The sequence below is a fragment of the Aotus nancymaae genome, unplaced genomic scaffold (assembly GCF_030222135.1).
Source record: "Aotus nancymaae isolate 86718 unplaced genomic scaffold, 86718_ANA_hifiasm-v0.15.2.pri h1tg000007l, whole genome shotgun sequence".
Lineage (NCBI taxonomy): Eukaryota > Metazoa > Chordata > Mammalia > Primates > Aotidae > Aotus > Aotus nancymaae.
Genome location: NW_026988418.1, coordinates 18,792,801 through 18,808,220, shown reverse-complemented (window position 1 = coordinate 18,808,220; position 15,420 = coordinate 18,792,801). Strand labels below are relative to the sequence as shown.

Genomic DNA, 15,420 nt, shown 5'->3' with positions numbered 1-15,420 from the left:
GGGGCAGCTGTTTATGGGACCAGAATCCCCATCACCAACACCAATCAGCAGAGAGAGCAGTCCTGGAGGCTTGGCATCTTCAACAGTCCAGGGTCTCCACGGTCTGTTCACCTATTCATCCATTCAGTTATTCAGCAGGAATATATTAAGATACACTTAAGATTCTTTGCCAGGCAGTATGTTTGGTGCTATGGAAATAGCCATGGGCTTGGATTCACCTTCATCTCTAACAACCGTGTGAGGAAAATAGTCACATAAGAAATAATATACAGACCATCAGTAACAAAGCAACCATCTGAAACAAGGACAGATGGGGGAATAATTACTATAAAGTCAGTATTTTTAAAAACTATTCACTGTTAACTTGACTTTAAGGGAGGGGATGGTGACAAAGACTATCGCCTTGACCAAACTTGAGTTAAGTTCCTCTAAATCCTCTTCCAAACTAGGTCTCCAACTTGGGCTTCAGTGACTGTCTTTGTATAGTCCATTTGCAACAAGAATGCTGAGTCAGTTTAGAGAATATCCCCTCCCCCCTTGATATCTTCAATATCTGATCATCTTCAATATCTGATCAAATTCCTCAACCTCCACCATCCCCCATCTTTCATATCTGATCACCTGGCCTGCCTTCAGCAAGAATTCTGTCAAGTCAGGTTAGCCAGAATCCCCCTTACTCCTGATGTTTTGTCTCAGTAATTTTCCATCTACTGACCCTGACTCTGCTCCTGGGCTGTAAATCCTTCTCTTCCGTATTGTATTCTGAATTGAGCCCAGTTCTATACTGAGATCTCCTTTCCCTTCTTGCAATAGTTCCTGAATAAAAATCTGTTTTACTACTTTAACTTACGTCCAGCTCTAGTTTTTTTTAACAATGGTGTTAAAAGATATACTTGGGCACATTAAAATTTTAAAGAGTTTATTTGAGCATTCAGAAATTTGTGAATTGGGCAGCACCAGATCACAAGTGATTCAGCACTCCACTGAGGGTAGGGGCATTCACAGAAGAAAGACCAAATTTTTTTTTAATTGTTTAAAGTGCAAAATCTCTAATTAAAGGTTAGTTGGTAGTTACTGATTGATTAAACTTAAGTTTTGTTTTACAGTCTACATGGAGATGCATTTTAGTGTGATTACATAGGAACTGGGCTGTCTCAGCCTAATGGATCCCCAAATAATTATTGCAACACTGGTATGAGACAAAGCTTTGAATAATAGAAGATAGCCATATGTCCTCCAACATATGACCATGTAGTTTTGGCAGTATATACTCCCCAGTCTGAGAAGCAGAGCATGTTGGCGATGAAGACCCAATCAAAGTTTTAATCAGAAGAAGACATGAAGCTTTCACTTCTAGCTCCAACCTACAAAACCCCAGAGCTCTCTTCTCCGAGTAAGAAAATACAGATGGAGAGAGGCAGAAAACATAACTAATGGGTACCAAGCTTAATACCTGGGTGGTGAAATAATCTGTACAACAAACCTCCATGACACAAGTTTACCTATATAACAAACCTTCACATGTAGTGTACCCCTGAACCTAAAATAAAAGTTACAAAAAAAGAAAACACATGTAGAGAATATAGTTTACTCTTCCACAAATGGACACCAAGCCGGAGCTAACATGTATGAGGTCACTTATCCACTATGCAATACGTATTCCCCCCACTTTGGCCACAACTACAACTTACTGGGGATCTTGTCTAATGAAATGAACAAATACTTCATTCTCAGAGGATCTCAGTCATTGGTGGTCCTGTTCCTGTAAGGGTATAATAGTCTCCTGTAACTGTTTACAACAATGCATGGTAATATGACAAAACTAGGGAAATAATCAGAGTTCCATTCATATTCTCCTCTGCCCATCATGTAGCCCAAACACTATCTCCACTCAATGGTTAAGGTCAACTACACCAGCCAAACTTTTTTTTTCCTTTTGTTTATCTCTTGGCTCCATGAACCTAAAGTGGCCTGGGAGTCACCATGACTTCCAATTCAGTAGACTTACTGTTTGCCCCAGTGGGATTATTCCTTCCTTGGGTACTTCCTAGGGTTCAGCAGACCACAGAACCACAAGTCAAGAAGCAACATTTTGAGCATGGATCATTAGGTTCAGTCACAAGAGGCACCACACAACCTCTGCCACTTAGTTCCTAAATCTATGGTCACACATTACATTCTGAGAAACAATACCCTGTACTTACCATCAATTACCTCCCATCTGTTGTCATATCTAAATCTTCAATATGGCATTCCACTCTCCTTTAAGGTTAGCTGGAGAATAAATTATTATCATGATAATATGTCCACTGCCTTTTTTATTATGCTGTACATACCAGGGACTTAAGAGTTGTACGATAAGGCTGGAAAATTGGGCATTAGCAGGGAAAGGAGCCTTTGACTGAAGAGATCCATAGAGTCCATGCACAGAGTATACATCACTTGTAATTGCTCATATCCTTTCAGTTCATCTTTGGTTCCACTTAATACTGGGACAATGGCCTGTGGGTTTAGCCTGGTGGCTGTTTGACACCTTTGTTACACCATCTATCTTGGGCTTGCCCTGGGACTTCTCTGACATTGTGGTGTCCATTTAGTCCAGCATAGGCAAGCCTATAAATAAGAGGAAAACAGCACTCCAGGGGGCAACCCATAGAGGCAATGGGCAAATGTTTTCCTTTTCCAACACTTGGGTGGATAATTCTGAAGTTGTCACAGGGTCCAGTGGGATAAAATGCTCATTCCCCATAGTAGTGGCCAGCTCAATAATTCAAACTTATATTAGCTTTCCCTTTCCTGTTTTCTTCTTTCCAGACCTTGACCCATTTTCCCTGGGATCACAACCTAAAATCAACAACCAGCCCACAAACTCTTGTCTGTGGATCTACTTTTTGGGAGAAGCTAATCTAAGAGAGTTGCTCTAGGAAGTGATCCTGGAAATCAGACTTTCCAGGTGGAATTCTGGAACAGGCCAGATGGCAATCAAGAGCCCATTGCTGGTGGGGAGTTGGGTGGTGATTATCCCTGGCGGGCAATAGCATCACTTGTCCTAGGACTGTGATGCAGAAGGCTGGGGACGCTGAATGAGATGAGGGTGATGGTAATTATAAGGATTGCAGATGTGGCTAGCTGAGGTTAATGGTTTTAGGAGCCTTGATAAGAGGGAAAAAAAAAAGACAGCTCAGTTAGCCAACTACTAACTCGAAATTTGCTATAAAAGTTGAGAAGCCTCCATAGCAACTGAGATGGTTCTTTGAAGATTAGACACAAATTTGGCCTACAGTAAATGTGGAAGAGGTACAAAAACTGCCTGAGCAGAATGCAGAGGATTCAGAAGGCTCAAGAAGGTAGGAATATTAGAGTGGTGTTTTTATATTAAACCATACAGCATCTTAGCTTACTACAGATATGTCAAGCCCTATTGTTTATGTGGTTCAAACTAATTAAGTGAAAAGCCACCTGGACTGCCTTTTGGAATAGCTATAGATTTTTTTTAATCTGAGCCTCTCTTAAGGCTGCCAATTTTTCAGATCACCTGGAAAATGGGTGAGTGCAATACATTCAAATGTGGTATCAACTGATTTCGAATTTCTAGGAGACTCACTGTTATGGACCAAATGTTTGTGCTCCCCAAAACTCATAAATTCGTGAAGACCTATCCTCCAATGTGATGGTATTAGCAGGTAGGATCTTGGAAGGTGATTTAGTTTATGATGATGAGGCCCTCATAAATGGGATTAGTGCCCTTGTAAACAAAGCCTAAGAGAGCTATCTAGTCCTCTTTCTATCATGTGAGAATTCAAAAAGAAGTTGGGTGTCCGCTTCCTAGAAAAGTACCCTCACCAAAATCTGACCATAGTAGCACCCTGATCTCAACCTTCTACCCTCCAGAACTGTGAGGAATAAATGTTTGTTGTTTAAGCCACCCCATCTATGTTAATTTGTTACAATACCGCAAACTGACTAAGACAACACTTAATATCATACTTTCTTCTTGGTGGAAGGAATAACAAGAGAGACCATTTTGTCATTTTTTGGAAGATATCCCTGACATGTTTTAAATCAGGGGTCAGCAAACAAAAGTCTTCAAGCCAAATCAAACCCACACCCTGTTTTTATAAATAAAAGTTTGTTAAAACACAGCCATGCTCATTGGTTTGCATGTTGTCCGTGACTGCTTTTGTACTATAATAGCAGAATTGACTAGTTACAATAGAGACAATGTATCCAAAGCTAAAATTATTTCCTATTTGTCCTTTTACAGAAAAAATTTGCTAACTCTGTTCTAGATCACTGAAGCTACATAGAACTTGATCTCAAAGTATGTATTGCTCACTCTCTGCACACATATATCTAGCCAAACAACTAGGGAATCTCTTATTTCCAGGTCTTACCTACATAATGTCATCAATCTAGTGGATGACAAGCATGACGTCCTGTAAGATGGTGAGACCATCAACAACCTGTAGCATAGATTCTAGCACAGATCTGAGAATTTACAAATCCTTGAATTAGTAAATATATTACTTCTCCCCCTACTAAATGAGAGCAATTTGCCTCTGATATTTGCTATGTTTCAGAGTGGAGAAAAAAGCACTCATTGCCTGCTCAATAGCTGCATATCCATTGTCAAGGGCTGTATTGCTTATGTCCAGAAGGAGAACACATCTGAAATGGCAGCTGCAATTGAAGTCTCCACCCAATTAAATTTATAGTAAGTCACTATCATCTCAAGGATCCTTTTACCCTGACAAATAATAAATTAAGTGGAGAAGGGTTAGGAACCCCCTCCTGTGTCTTTCAAGTCTTTGATGGTCATGACAGTGTCTTCAGCTATCCTTGGAAATGCAATATTGCTTTTAGTTTTTGGTTTTTTTTTTGCATAACTGGTGAATGTTAATGGCTTCAGTGGAGTCTTTCCCCATAGTAGACCTTACCATGGATCAGAAAGCTGTATGGTAGTTCTATTCATTCCAGCTATACATCCAGACTAGGGTAATAATGATAAGGAGATTTATTGCTCTGTTGCCTTTCTGTGATAGAAAGTCAAGTGAGATCATTTATCTCCTGGCCTGCAGAAGTCCTCCTCACTCCCCATCTTAAATGGTGAACTACAGTGCAGTTCTGAATCCTTAGTTTTAGCTTGGCGCCAGAATCCAATAGAATTTCAAAAGGTTAGCCATCTCTTTCCTTGGGGTACAATTTCTGGGTTTTCGATAGTAGCAGGTTCTTTTGGAGAGGACTGAACAGATAGTCACAAGGATATATAGGTGTATACGTAGCCAGGTCCATTTTGTCAAGGGTTCCAGGCCACCTTCCTTCCACTCTGGGGCTCAGGAACCATACGGTCTGAGTCAAATGAAAGACTGGAGAAAGGTGATGGGTAGTGTGTTGGCTCAAGTCAGTCACTGCCTCACCCTTGCCAAAGTTACAATCTAGCAGAAAAGACAAAAATTACACATGGAAATGTTTAATGCCTAATGGCATTATGAGGCATCATGCAATGAATACGGGGTACTATGAGAGCATGAAATAGGGGAATCTGCTTCCAAGAAAGCTTCCACACAGTCTAAAGGATAAATAGCTGACGAATCAGAGTACAAAAAGCATGGCATTACACACCGAACTTTCTTTTTTAAATTAGATGTTTATATGTGTAATTAAAGTGTCCCTCTTCTCAGTTTGGGGCACATCATTTACATTCTGGGAACTGATCAGAGTACAATATGATTGTTTATATGCAATATGCACATATACATACATTTTAAAATGTCCAAAAGGGCCCATAATAAAGTCAATTCATGGGTATCTCTGCAAGGTAGGTTATAAGCAGGGCTTATTTTCCTTACAGGTAGCTCTCTAAGTAATTATTTTCTACACACACATAAAAGCAGGCATTTTTTTACAAGAACAAAGTGACTCATTTGTTTTCTTAAAGAGACAGAAGGACCTGCATCAATTTGTCAAGCTGTTTGACCTCTTTAACTCTCACTTCCAGCAGAATCTAGCTGTGCAACAGTCTCTGCACCACACCTGTAGCTATAGACTTCCAGAACAGCAATCTAACACCCTGGGAGCAATGAGCAGTCTCAGACTTGCCCAGGACCACAGCATTTAGAACCCAGTCCTGAACTAAGAACAGGAGCTCTGACACCATAGAGACCCTCAGCATTCTGGCACATTTGGCACTGGCTGCTGCCTGGGCAGTGCTTGCCTGGGACCAAGTACCTCTATGAGAGTAAGACCGTCAGAGTCCCCATCATGTTCCACCCTCACTGAGAAAACTGAGGCAGACTGTATTTATCAAAACCTTCCTTGACTTCAGATAGAACAAATGGTTGGGTCAACAGCTTAACCACCTTTGCACTGAGGATCATCAAAACATGTTGAATTCTTTCCCCAATATTTTGGGTTTGTCAAAACTCTCAGTCATGCTTGGTTGATTAATTCTAAATGCATATGGCTTAAAAAGAAGCAGAGGGAAAGCAAATGGGATCCTTATGTTTTTGATTCATTCACACCTAATTTAGCCAGAAGTGGGGGAAGGGTACCAGATGCTCAGCATTTAGTTGTGATCACGGAGTATTCCATCAAAGCAGGAGCCTGACAGAGACCTGAGTGCCAACAGCCAGCCAGAACAACTGGATCCTCATTCAGTCTTTACTATGCACCTTCTCTTTGCTAGACCTGGGCACTGCAGGCCCAGAGATAGGTCAGAGATTAATGCATAGGCAGATAACTCCTGAAAAGAGTGTCAGGACTGGGATAGAAGCTGTGTGGGCTATAATGAGACCTTAAAGAGGAAGGAGTCAGTTCTGCCTGGAGTAAGGAGAGCCTTCATATATAATAATGTGGGTGCACACCATGTACTGAGTACTTGTCACGTGTATTAGTTTTGTAGGGCTACCTTAACAAATACCACAAACTGGGTGGCTTAAAACAACAGCATCTTTTTCTTTCACAGTTCAGAAGGCCAGAAACCTAGGGGTCAGCAAGGCTGGTTCCTCCTGGAGGCTCCGAGGGAGAACCTTCTCCATGCTTCTCTCCTAACTTTTGCTGGATCCTGGCAATCCTCAGCATTCCTTGACTTGTAGCTGCATTACCCCAATCTCTGCCTTCTTCATCACATGGCCATCACTTCTGTTTCTGTGTGTCTCTTCCTTTTATATGAATATAAGGATATCAGTCACTGGGTTTAGGGAACATCCTAAATCCAGTATGATTTCATGTCAAGATCTTTTTCCCAAACAAGTTTACTTTTACAAGTACTGGGGCTAGAACTTGACCATATCTTTTTGGAGGACACAGTTTAACACAGCACACCACATTTCAGCCCTTTATGTACATTATATGATCTGATTCTCATAACAACCCTGATATGGTTTGGCTATGTCCCCACCCAAATCTCACATTGAATTGTAATAATCCCCACATGTCAATGGCAGGGCCAGGAAAGATAATTGAATCATAGGGGCAGTTTTCCCCATACTATTCTTGTGATAGTGAATAAGTCTCATGAGATCTGATTTTATTAAGGTAAGTTTTATTAAGGTAAGTTCCCCTGAACACACTCTCTTGCCTGCCACCATGTAAGATGTGACCACATAAGAAAGTGACCTCCTTCACTTTCCTCTATGGTTGTGAAGCCTCCCCAGCCATGTGGAACTATGAGTCAATTTAAACCTCTTTCCTTTATAAATTACTCAGTCTCAGATATGTCTTTATTAGCAGTGTGAGAACTGACTAATACAAACCCTATGAGGCAGGTACTATCATCAGCCAGTGATATGGTTTAGCTGTGTCCCCATACAAATTTCATCTTGAATTGTAGTTTCTATAATCCCCATGTATTGTGGGAGGGACTTGGAAGGAGGTAATTGAATCACGAAGGCAGTTGCCTTCATGCTGTTCTCATGATCATGAGTGAGTCAAGAGAACTGATGGTTTTATAAGGAGCTTTTCCCCTTTTTTGCTTGGCACTTCTCCTTGCTGCCACCATGTGAAGAAGGACGTATTTGCTTCCCCTTCCACCAGGATCGTAAGTTTCCTGAGGCCTCCTTAGCCCTGTGGAACTGAGTCAGTTAAACCTCTTCCCTTTATAAATTATTCAGTCTCAGGGCATGTCCTTATAGCAGCATGAGAACAGACTAATACAGCCGCATTTTACAGATGAGGAAAAAAACTCAAAGATGTAAACAGCTCGCCAAAGTTCATGAACCCAGAAAGTGGAAAAGCAGGGTTTGAACACAGGTCAGGCAGCCTCCAAAACCCTGTTTTTAGGACAATTTGGCAGCTTTTTGCAAAGCAAAATCTAGTCTCCTTACATAATCTAGGAATTATGCTTCTAGGTATTTACTCAAATGAGACAAAAATTTATAATCACACAAAAACCTGCACATGAATGTTTACAGTAGCTCTATTCTAACTGCTAAAACATGGAAGCAAGCAAGATATCCTTCAATAGATGAATGAATAGACAAGATGTGGTACATCTGCATAATGGAAAATTATGCAAGGATAAAAAGAAATAAGTTACCAAGCCATGAAAAGACATAAAGGAACCATAAATGCATGCTGCTAAGTAAAAGAAGATAGTCTGAAAAGGCTACATGTTGTATGATTCCAACTATATGATATTCTGGAAAAGGCAAAACCATGGAGACAGTTAAAAAAAAAAAAAAAATCAGTAGTTGTTCTGGGGGAGGGAGGGATAAATAGGTGGAGAACAGAGAACATTTTAGAGCACTGAAACTCTTCTATAATAGTGGACACATATCCTTATACATTTGTAAAAACTCATAGAGCTGTACACAAAAAGTGAACCTTAATGTAAACTGTGGACTTTAGTTAATACTAATGTTTCATAACAAATGTGTGATGCACCAGTGCAAGATGTTAATAATAGGATAAATTGTGTGTGTCGTGAGGGGGTATATAAGGGAACGCCATACTTTCTGCTTGAGTTTTCTGTAAACTTAATGCTGTTCTAACAAAGTCTATTCATTTTAAATAAATAAATAAATAAATAAATAAGGAGCCCACCAGGAGCCAGCCTAGGGGAGTATTGAGAAAACTGAAGGGGGAAAAATACCTGCTAAGAAATGAAAGAACTGAAAAACCAACAGGAAAAGATGAGATTGCTGTTCCTCCTTGCTCCTTCCCATTGGACACTGAGGTACACTGTCATCAGCTTTGTCAGGTTTTCAGTAATGATTAGATCAATATTTGTTTGTCTGTTTCTCAGCTCCAGGACTCCCTGCTGGAAGCCAGATGTGCAGATATAAATAAGACGTAGCATTAGTCCTCAACTAGCTCACATTATTGAGGAGGCATCAGACACAAAGCATGGAGTACAATGAAATGAAATGGACCTTGGGTGGCTCTGGGGGCAGAGGGGGGAACCCAGGACATCAGCTTCTAAACTTGGGGCCAAATTCAAATGGGGCAATTAATAAAAATATGGCCTGAGTCCAAACCCAATGTGACCCTCTGCTCTCCAGGACACAATGTAGGGGAGAGGATTTGGCAAGGTAAGGGGACCAGTGAGCTGGGACAGGTGCCTGAACACAATTGGTGATTCAGTTCCTACAGCCCAGGTGCTGCCTGTTCCTACAGGCCTTTCACAGGGAGCCAAGATCACTGGGGGCTGTGTGGATGTCAGCCCCATTTATTCTCCGTGCCAGGACAATGGACCACAGCCACACCAAGCTCCTTCCCCATGATGCCCTTCTCCCTGCCTTGCCTTTCCCCTTTCTCTTTCCTTATCCTACTCTCCTTAGAGAACATTTTATCACTTCTCACTTGGATGAAACAGGTGCGGCAAGCACCAAGACATTGCTGCTGTGGCTCTTGGCTTTCGTTCTCATTTGGTGGTTGGCCTCACTCCCAGTATGGCAACCCAGTGGCTCTTTGCAGACCTTGGGAAATAGAAAGGAAACCCAGCACAGTCCACTGACTTTGGCTTCCATACTTATGTCTATCCAGATTCTCTAATAGCCACTAAGCCCCTTCCTGTTTGGTTGGTGAAACTGACCATGAGAAGAAGTGGAAAGTACTGACTCACATTCTCAGCGGTCAGCATCTCCTGTCTGTTGTGTCTCCAGCTAACCCAGTGTCTGGCACACAGCAGACACTGTGGCTGTGACTCTACAGCAGTTCAGTCTAGGTGCTGGGACACCTGTCTCTCTGACCTTCTTTCCTCCTCCTCCCTTTCCCAAGAATACTCTATCTCCTTGCCACAATGAACCAACTTGCCCTGTTCCCTAGACAGGCCACACCCTTGCATTCCCCCGGGATTTTGTTCTTGCTCCTTCCTCTGCCAGGAATGCCTTGCTTCACTTTCACACCCCTACTTATCCTTTAAGATCCAGCTAAACTGTTAGCTCTTCTAGAAATTCTTCTCCAACTCTCCCAACGTGACTCAATCCTGTGTGTTTCCAAAGCTCTTTCATCTTAGGTAGAATGAAGCACTTTGCATAGCATCTGTTTTCATTCCTGTCTCTCCCAAAGACTCATTGCTTCCTTTCTATTTCCCCAGCATAAAGCAGAATAAAAGGCAAACAGTAGGTGCTCAGCAATGCTTATGGGATGGATTCATGGGCAGGAGGCAGTTAAACATTATTTCATTTCAAGAATATGGACACCATCAGAGCAGATGGAAACCATTTGGGAAATTCAGCTCTTCCTCTCCGGCATCATGCTCTCTAGCCTAAGCTCCACCTTCTCACTGTCTCTCCTGAGGCTGCAACAGCCTACATGGGCAATGATGCCCACTCTAGGAGAGCGGTGGCCTCTTTCCTAGAAACCAGCTCTCTTTCATGTTTCCCATCACTGATTTGATTTCCAGATTTGGCCCCCTTAGGGCTAATGACAGCCATGATTTCTGGAGGCTGCTTTCCCTCCTAGGGAGATGGAAAATGGAATGTTCACGCATCATTTACTCATCCAGCATTAGAGAACACTGGGCTGCAATGGAACACAGTGATGAATCAGACCCAAGTTCTGCCCATGAGGAGCTCAGATTCAAATGGTGATGGCAGATAAGTGAATGAATACTCCAAATACAGTGTGGTTCAGGTTGAAAAAGAGGAGCTTGCAAGGCAGAGTGAGGAAGGGTGGGTGCATGTGGCAAGACCAACCAAAGAAAGGACATAGAACCAGGCTTGCATTCTTCAAGAAAGACTTCTTAGCAGAAGCAATGCCTAAGCTGCAGTCTTAAGCACATGACAAGACAGGATCTTAGACCATTTTAGATCCAGACCCCTGAGTTATCTGGGACAACCAGGACAATGTCAAGAATGACGATAAGATGCTATCATAAAAGACCCCCAAGAACTCGCAGTTTCTATAGGCAGGAGAGGCCCATGGCAGAAAGTTCTTCAACGGCTACCTGGGTTTCTGCTGCCCCTGATACTGGTATAATTCAGGCTCCATAGCTCAGAGGTTCTGGATTCAAAAATCTCTAGTTATTGGTCGTATTTCCTATTTTCAGTCACTTCAAAAGGCCAGACCACAGAGTCCTTGTCAGATGTAGCCCTGTGTTTCAGAATCAGGATAGGCAGGAGAGTCAATCTACTGGGGACCGTGGGCAAGCCCTTAACCTAGCCCCAGTGTCCTGACTTGTAGAAAAAGGATGATAATAGTATTCCCCTTATGAGTTTTTAAGGATAAAATGAGATAAAGTATATAAACCTCATCTTTCAAGCCTCTTTTGCTCATCTTAATTACACCAAGCTTTTTCTTCCCTTCTCATATGTCTTCCCTTGGCTGGAAAGTCCTACCTCAGTTTGTTTAGATAGCACCTACTCATCTTTCAGGTCTCCCCATGAAGTCAATCCTCAGGAGAGCTTCCCTGACACCTCAAACCCGAGTACCTTGCATCACAGAGGCTCATGGTACCCAGAATTTTTTTACATTGTACTCAATGAATTTGAACATTGAATTCATCATTACATCTTTGCCAGCACACAGTAAGGCCAGAGACTTATCTATCTTATTCAGTGCTGTATCTCCAACTAACTCACAGTGGCTGGCACACAGCAGATGCTTGATAAACATCTATTGAATGAATGCATAAAGCAAATAAATGAGAACTCAATGTTTAATAGGTATTACCAATACTATATTCCCAGTCTACCACTTACTAGCTACATGACTCTGTTGTCTCATCTATAAAATGGGAAGAATGAATATTCAAAATGACCCTGCAATGTAAATGTTGACCTAATGTAAATAAAATCCTTATCTCATAGGAGGGACCCAACACGTGATAGTGACTATTCTCATCTTAAGGTCAAAGCAGAACTAGAACCTCTGTTTCTGAACCCAGAGAGATCTTTTTCCCATGTTTCCAAAGGTCAGAAAAGTATTGTGGGATCTTCATTCCCACATCACCAAGTACCTTCAGAAAGAGACCTAAAGGGAACACAGTGGCCATGGCTATGCCAGGCATGCTGTCTTGACAACTGTGGCCATCCTGGCTTGGGGGCTGGGGCAGATGTGCACACTCCTGCTTCTGACTGGAACAAAAAGGCAGAGGGAACACTGCCAATGCCTTTGTGCAGATTCATCATTTTCAATGCTCATTCTTCACATATGTTTTCAATCTCACACAAAACATGGACTTCTGGTTTCCATTACCTTTGTTTCATTTTAGAATATAATGTTTTTTATAGCCTGGGGAAGGGAGGGAGAAAGTAAGCAAGCAAGTGAGCATTGTGAGCTGATACGATTTTTATTTTTCCATCAGAACAAAGAGGGAAAGAAAAAGCCAAGAAACCAGGGATGGCAGAACTGCTTTGGGCTCCTTCAAGTCAATCATTGATTCCTCAAGCATTTATTGAGCACCTACTCTGCATGCAGAGACATGGAATAAAGCAATGACTAACACACGGTCCCTGCAGTCAAGTAATCTGCAATAAGCAGATAAACTGACTCACAGCACATAATACAAGACAGATTTTTCTTCTGGAAGGGAAGAGAAGAAAGCAGGAAAAAGATAAAGGTTAGGAAAAAAGTAAAGAAAGAATAAAGGGAGGGAAGAAAAGATGGGAGGAAGTGAAGAAAAGAAAAAAGGGATAGGAAAAAAGAAGGCATGGAAAGAAGCTAACACATATTCATCACTTTCTACGTGCCAGGCACTATGCTAAGAATCTTACATCTTGTATTTTATTTAGCCCTCATAACTTCCCATTAAGGGGAACCCACTTACCATTTTACAGGTGAGAAAACAGAGGCTTAGGTAATACTCAAGGTCTCACAGATGGTAGCACAATCTGGAGGTGCACAGGCCACAGAGCTCCTTGCCTGACCTCCTCACACAAAGGTGTTACCAACTCAGCTCTGCTCTGAGGAAAAAACCCTCCTTCTAAAATGTATGAGGAGCCCAACACCTGGTTATTCCACTGGCTCCTCAAAAGCTTCCCAGAAACACAGCCAGTTAAAATGGATGGACTTAGAGATCATCTGATCAAACCCACCTGAGGAGACACACATTCAGAAACAGGTGGAGACTTGCCTGAGGTCTTGTGGCGAGTACAGGAGACCTGGGGCCCAGTCCTCCCCACTGGAGCCCATGGGGAAGTCAGCGATGCCAACAGCTAGGGCATTTAATTGCTTCCAGACCAGGGAAGACTGCAGTCCACCCTCCTCATTCCATCCCGTCCTGGCTGAAGCATTCCCAGGTCTGCTGAGCAGGAAGGTTTGTTTTGGCAGAAAGCTGGGTGCTGTCCAGCTCAGTAATCATTTGTGTTAACACGCCATTATGTGTGTCATTAACAGACTTGGCAACTGGGACTTGGCTTTTTCTTCCCTTACATTTTCTTTTTATTTTCCCAAAGATAGAAAAATAAAATGCAACACCCATGTATGAATCAGAAAGACCAAGATTCCCAGCCACACAGGTGCTTGCAAACTCTGCCTGGAAGAAGAGGCTTTACCAAAAGCATGTCACTGCCCAGCAAGTATCTCATGGCTTTGTTCTTGAAGGAGGCTCTATCTGACATCATGGCTGGGGTTTGCTCCTCCTGACCAGGGCTCACACATCCAACCTTTCCTATCATGGCACACAAGTGCCCTCTCTGCCAGCATAGCTCACGGAATGGAAAATGTCAGGGCTATGGAGTCAAACAGACCTGAGATAAAAGACTGGCTCCACCATGTTGTGGCTTTTGATAACTTGATGAAGAGATTTAATCTCTCTGAACCTCAGTTTCCTCATCTGGAAAATGGGGTTTAACAATGAGATAGTACATCATTCTTGCCTTTATTTATGACAGCTTGGCAATTCATCTATTAAAAAATGGGAAAGATAAAGAGGGTTAAAAGATAATGTTGTACTCCTGATATTTAATAGGACTTGAATATAATGTACTCAGAGTATAATGATAAATCAGACACAGGCCTTGCCTTCCAAAGGCTTATAGGCTCCTAGGGGAGCCCAATATAAAGAAATTTAATTCCTTTATTATTCCACAAATACACTGTAAGGTGTTCTTCCCAAGTCCAAAGTTAAGACCCTGGTTCAAGCCACCATGTTCTCTCACCTTGACAAATGCAACTACCTTCTTTAAAATAGATATATATATATGGAACACTTCACAAATTTGTGCGTAATCACACAAATTGCACAAGGGCCATGCTAATCTTCTCTGTATAGTTCCAATTTTAGTATATGGCTGCCAAAGTGAGCACTGCAATTATCTTCTAACTGGTCTCCAAGTTCCCTCTCTTGCTCCTCCAGTCTGTTCTCAGCAGAGAAGCCACCATGATCCTTTCAAAACACCAGTCTGATCATATCATGCCACTCCTAAAAACCTCCCAATGGCTTCCCATTAAACTTAGGGGGAAAAAATATCTAAATTCCTTCCTTAGCCTAGAAGATCTAACAATCTGGGACCTGTCTGTCTCACTGCCCTCCTCACTCATTCTGCTCCAGCCACACCAGTCTGCTTGCTCTTCCTTGAGCACACTTAGAAAGTTCCCACTTCTGATTCTTCATTTTCTCTCTTAGAATGATGCTTCCCCAGGTGTCTGTACAGCTCCGTCCCTTACTTTAATCACATCTCTGCTCAAATGTCATATCAAAGAGGCACACTATCCAAAATAGCATCCCCATTGCTTACTATGCCCTTACTTTGCTTTAGAGAAAGACTCACCACTTTCTAAATTATATTATATACCCGTTTGCCTGTGTTCAGCCTCTCTCACAAGAAAATAAATGTCCAAACAGCAGAGATTTTGGAACACTGCATTGCATGTGCTATGTACTCAGCAGATATTTATTGGCTAACTGAATTAATGCAGAAATTAACACACACTATGTGCCAAGCACTATACTAAGCACTAGTGAGACCAACTGGACAGAGTTCTTCCCTTCTAGTCAATGAGGGATTTGTCAGAAGGAAGCCCAGTAGGAACCCT

The 15,420-nt window shown here is 42.0% G+C and overlaps 1 non-coding gene across 1 annotated transcript; it reads right to left on the bottom strand.

Moving 5' to 3' along the window:
* Positions 1–14,579: 14,579 nt before the first annotated feature.
* On the bottom strand, positions 14,580–14,690 carry LOC135273480 (U6 spliceosomal RNA). Its single transcript, XR_010341276.1, has one exon. It is a non-coding gene; the product is annotated as a U6 spliceosomal RNA (small nuclear RNA).
* Positions 14,691–15,420: the final 730 nt, after the last annotated feature.